We start from the raw sequence: 6,021 nt of genomic DNA, 5'->3' as shown, positions 1-6,021 counted from the left end.
ATTTTTCTGCTTTCCTGGTCTATACTTTTACAAAACAACAACAAAGAAATTACAACAGCACTTGATCATATTATTGTGTCTTTCTGGACACACGTTTCTTCAGGAGAGCCATTCAGTGTCATCCTGTCCTTACTGTAGTCCTTACAGGTTGAGTATGCTCACAGTAATCTCTAGGAGAGTCTCTAGAATCTCTGCAGTCCCCACTAACTACTCTTGATAAGATCAGACACTCTCCAGGAGAGTGACCACCGTCACGTCCTTGTGGGATGTGCTCAATTACAGTCTCATTATAGGACTGTTTGCTCAAACATTTCTGCAGAAGGGACCTTGTGAACAGGTCTTTTGTACTACCACCTGCTGCTTGCTGCTTGCTTCCTTAATTATGAATTACTTGTGTGGTGAAAATGTAACGCACATGAAACTAGAAAGAAGATAAGCATGGCTGTGTGCCACTCTCTCTGCCGTTAGAGTATAAATGTTTTTTATACGTGTGGACATGAAAGTAAATGAAAGAATTGACTGAATCAAACCTGATACTATATCAAAGTATTGCACTTATTTATATGCAGTACTCCTGTTAAAGGTTTACCTTACTGCTTCATATTAATAAAATGGATGTGATATATCATGCTGCTTGGTAGGCTATTTAAAGATTAACATTGCCTTTCTAACATACAATTTTAAAAGATTAATGTAATATAGTAGATGTGCAGGATTTATTTCTAAGTCAGGTAAATCAGGGTAGCTCAGTTGGTAAAGTAAGACAGAGGGGAGTGACGTTAGTGTCCCCAACACCTGCCGATCTTTTGTAAACAGGCACAGTGGCATCCTCAAACAGGAAAACCTGTCTCAAAAGACAAGGTGGACAGCACCTGAAAATGAAAGTCCAGCTTGTCGTCCACACACTTGCGAATCTGCATACACATGCACGTTGGCACACAAGCTCAGTCCAAATAAATGACAAGTACAGAGTGCCATCCTTGCCAGCAGGGAAAAGACTTGAGGCCAGTTACTTAATGTGAATCAATTTCAGTTGCTAATTACAAAAAGAGAATTTGGTCAGGCTGTCAGTAGGGGTCTTTGCAGCTCTGGAATTCTGAAATGATACTGTTATTTAGAGTTCTATGAACTTTAGTTGGAAATGTTTTATGCATCATTAGGGCTGTGGAGAATCATATAATAGCATACATTGCTGGTTATTACCTGTGGACAAATTTGTGTCGTATAAGGACCAGAAAGACATACCAGTAGTACTAGTGTACTTCAGCATTGTCCAAGGTCTCTGATCGCCTGTGTTTCTTCAGTTTCATTTCTGTTACTGTGACAAGCGCCCTAACAAAAAGCAACATAAGGAGGAAAGGGTTTATCTGGCTTGCAATTCCAGGTCAGTCAGTCATTTTGGGAAAAGGCTGATACACAAACAGCTACTTATTTCATACCCACCTTGTCAAGAGCAAGGAGACAATGGATATATCTTTGCCTCTAAATTATTCAGCATTTCCTTGCTAGGGAATGGTGCTGCCTAAGCTGGCTGAGTCTTCTCCCTCACTAACCAATCAAGACAATCCTCCAGACATGGAGGCCAACCTCATTGTGGCTCTGTTTCCAGTTAACTTTAGGTTGTATCACGTTGATAATAAAAACTAACCAGCACACCTATTTATAAGGAAAATGGGAAGAAAGATGTTCAGCAAATGAAAACTGTACCCCTGGATGTTCTTTCGTCTGTTCTTTATTTCTGTATTTGTAGAATTGTCCTCTGAAGGCTGCTCATGTGGGAGTCGGGGCAGGAATCAAGGTGGACTCTTCAGAAAGATGTTGGGTTTCCCCCTTCCCTCAGTTACTGGGCTTTAACGTCTCAGGATGAAGGAAAGCCCATTGCTTGCTACAGTAACTATACTTCACTGTACTCTGCCGGTCTTCCAACAAAACCAAATCTCTTCATTTTAGAAACATCTAGAGAAGACTAGAGGTCCTTACAGCTACATTAGTGTAGGGGTATGGAAGTCCCATGAAAGAGGAGAAAGGATTGCAGGAGCCAAAGGAGTAAATAGAATCAACTGAGCGACAAACACAGCCTGCATGGGTCTGCACTAGGGCCTCTGCATGTGCGTTATGGTTGTTAGCTTGGCATTCTTGTAGAACTCCTAACAGTGGGAGCTTAGGGCGTCTCTGAGTCTTCTGTCTGCTCTTGGGTCCCTTTTCCTCCTTGTGGGTTTCTTCACCCAGTCTTGATGTGAGGGTTTGTGCGTAGTCTTATTGCATCTTGTTAGGCCATGCTCAGTTGATATCCCTGGGAGGCCTGCTCTCTTCCAAAGGAAAACAGAAGAGCAGTGGATCTGGGGGAAAGGAGGGGTGTGGGACAGGCAGGGCTGGGGGAAGTGGGGGGAGGGAGGGCTGCAGTTGGGATGTAATTTGTGAGAAGAGTAAATAAATTGCAGCCTTTAACACCCGTCAGATCTCCTGCCTGGATTCTAACACTGAGGTTGGCACACAGGATACTTTAAACATTACATGACAAAGAGCAAGCTTAGAGAATGAACTAGTTTAGTTTAGTTCTATCGCATTACTGTTTAGAAACATCAGTTTGTTTCCTTTGGGTTTATTTGGGGCAGGGGTGAGAAGGACAACCCACATTTAACACCTAAACCTTGGAAACACTGATGGAATGGAAGCCCCAGGTGCTGTCGCAAGTGCCATTAATCCCAGCATTCGGGAGGCAGAGGCAGGCAGATCTCTTAGGAGTTTGAGGTCAGCCTGGGCTACAGAGCAAGTTCCAGAGACAACCAGAGCTCCGTAATAGACCCTGTCTCAAAAACAAGCAAACAGCTGGGTGCTGAAACAGGACAAAGTGGACACATTGAAAGTTCTGTGGAAATTCAAAGTGAAACTCATTCGTATCTAGCTACGTGGAACATCGACTCTGTATCTGACACACTGAGACAAGCCCTGTGTGGATGAATTACAATTAATGATTGGCAAAATGTGATGACTTCAAGTCTGGGACAAAGTCCCGCCTAGATCCTAGTTGTTAGTAACCTAAGTGTTTAACTTCCCTGGTTTCCTCACCTGGAGATGACAGGACCTTTTTAAATACACGGGATTTAAAGTTGTATGACATAAGTCTGCTGAACTCGTCCAGCCCTGATGGGCGAGCATGCATAATTTAAGGGGTCTGAAGCAGAGAGAGAGAGGACTTGCACATGAGACGTGCTGTGGTTATTTTTAAAGCATCCATAGTTAATCAACTTCAACCAGCGTCTGAGTTTGCAAAGGTTTTGGATATCTTCTCCTGTTGTGTGGTCTCCACTCAGTATAATGCGATGTTTCTTTAGATTCCTCCTTGTTTGGTCAGGGAATGGAGAAACGTTATTTGGCACTTATTTTTTTATTGGTAGACGGTAAAGAACGGCAAAGATGGACGGTCAAAGGACTGTAGGTATTGATTAAGTATTGTTGAGTCCCCGGTAGTGGGTTTCTCTGCCAATGAAATAAGTCAGATCAGGCTGAGTTAAAAGTCCAGGGTTAATGAGCAAAGCATTCCCGAGTGACCTCGGGAAATGGGGAGAAATTGTTAAGTATTTTTTTAAACGAACCTCTCCACCAAACGCAAATAATCCCAATCAGACCAAATCAGACTGAATTAAAAGATACCCAGGCTTAATGAATGGCAATACTCCTGGGTGACCCCGGGAAAACATGGAGAGGGGAAGAGGGCAAAGGGGAGACCAAGTGTTCATTCTCTGGGGAGCAGTTTAAATAGTCTGTGGGAGTGGTCTTGACTTTCCCTGGGGAGGGGTTACCGTTTGGCGGGCTTTTTTGACCCTCCCTGGGAAGAGGTCACTTTTTGGCGGGCTTTCTTGGAAGTGGAGTTTGGACTGACGCAACTCCCAGGGGATGAAATTTATGCCAGAAGCTGGGGTGAAGTCCCCAGCTAAATAAACAAGAATGCAACTTGTATAATAATTGTGGCATAAAAACAGACACGCATCTTTCACTGAGAAAATCCTTAGTTCGTGTCATAAGATAGACTAAGAAAAGTTTTAAATGTTCACTTTTTTAAAATGAAAGATGATTGCTGGGCGTTGTGGTGCATGCTTTTAATCCTAGCACTTGAAGGCAGAGGCAGGTGGATCTCTGAGTTAAGGGCCAGCATTGTCTACAGAGCGAGTTCCAGGACAGCCAGGGCTACACAGAGAAACTATCTTGGAAAAAAGAAGAAAGATAGTTTTCTAACACATATTGTTTTTGAACTCAGTTTTTTTTTAAATTTATTTATTCATTCATTCATTATGTATACAATATTCTGTCTGTACGTATATCTGCAGGCCAGAAGAGGGCACCAGACCTCATTACAGATGGTTGTGAGCCACCATGTGGTTGCCGGGAATTGAACTCAGGACCTTTGGAAGAGCAGGCAATGCTCTTAACCACTGAGCCATCTCTCCAGCCCTTGAACTCAGTTTTTATCATCATGAAAAAAGAAATAAAAGCCCAGGAAGGCCATGACTGACTGCTCCTAGGTATGGTGGAGGAGATGGTTTATCGTACAGATGCGGAAGAGCATAGCCAGAGGCAGGGTTATCTCGGGGGAGTCCAGAGTGGACAGACCAGACTGAGCAGGGCCATGCGGGAGAGGGGAAGAGGAAAGAGGGGACCCAATCCAGCACCAGGGGGCCAAAGGTACAAAAGGGGCGGGTAACCAAATGTTTGGATTATATAGGGAAGAGCCTCTGAGGGAAGGGCAGCCCAGCCCCTGCTGGAGAGTCAGGGTAGAGGGCAGGGGAGGGTGTGCCCGTCATATCCAGTAACAGGTAGGGACTGAGGGGATATTGGGAGGACCTGGCAGACAGGTCAGCCATTTGCCCCAGGTTTGTAACTAACACTCAGTCACTCAGGAAGCAGTTACTCCTGCCTCAGCCAATGAAGTCATGGGATCACACGCACGTGCCCCCAGGTTCGGCATAAATATTGATACTCTTTGACCCACCAGTTCTTTTAGCATGCTGCGCAGGAAGTAGGGCAGAAAGCACGAGCTGTATACTTAGTGTGGCATGGGACATCAACTCTCAATAGGATATTTGGTAAATTATGATCCGGTTGTGCAATGCTAAGAACAATTGCCTTAAAGACTTTAAATTAAAAATTGTCTAGACTATCTTTTGTCACTTTTTACAATATCTCAATTTTTCTTAGGTAAAATCACTTTCCACTCTGTGTTATCTGACTGCATATCTTAGTTTCGGATGCTTCTGGAAAACAGAGCCTGAGATGGCGGTTTGCATGCTGGAGTTTACTGGGACCAGACCTTCCAATTATTCCTCACTGACTGGAGACTGGCTATTGGGTGAGATTTTTGTGTGACCTTCTCCTAAATGGCTCTTAGGTCCAGTGAGGGAGGACTCAGCAGCCAGAAAATTAGATACTTCAGCAATAAATCCTTTTTAAATAGCAAATGATTTAAGGAAGTGGTTCTCAACCCGTGGGTCGCGACCCCTTGGCAAAAATTTATCTCCAAAAATATTTACATTACGTTCATAACAGCAGCAAAATGGCAGTTATGAAGTAGCAACAAAAACAATTTCATGATTGGTGGAGTCACCATATGAAGAACTGTATGAAAGGGTCGCAGCATTAGAAAGGCCGAGAACTACCAGTTCAAAGGAAGGCTGATACTCAATACAAGTCAGAAAGACCCATTTGGGGAATTCTACCCACCTCCCTCGTTATCCATAAGAAATGAGGGGTTTTGGTTCTGAGTTGTCTAGGCAGGGTTAAAAGACAACATGGATGTTCTTCACTGCACAGCTGAGTCTAGTCACAGTGAAGCTCATGAGCCCAACACGCAGGAATTGAGCCTTGAAGGTATTTTTAGGCAATTAGACCCACTGCTTAAGTCTCCGGGCTTTTAAGGTTAGCAAGACCACGGATAATTGCCTCCCCCGCCCCGCCGCCGTTAGTTTAGTGTGTACTGACAAATACCATGGTGTACAAGAATGGCGGTATAGACATAAAGTAAGT

Source organism: Microtus pennsylvanicus, chromosome 3 (genome assembly GCF_037038515.1).
Source record: "Microtus pennsylvanicus isolate mMicPen1 chromosome 3, mMicPen1.hap1, whole genome shotgun sequence".
Classification (NCBI taxonomy): domain Eukaryota; kingdom Metazoa; phylum Chordata; class Mammalia; order Rodentia; family Cricetidae; genus Microtus; species Microtus pennsylvanicus.
The sequence above is the reverse complement of the archived record's forward strand: the minus strand, read 5'-3'. Positions refer to the sequence as shown.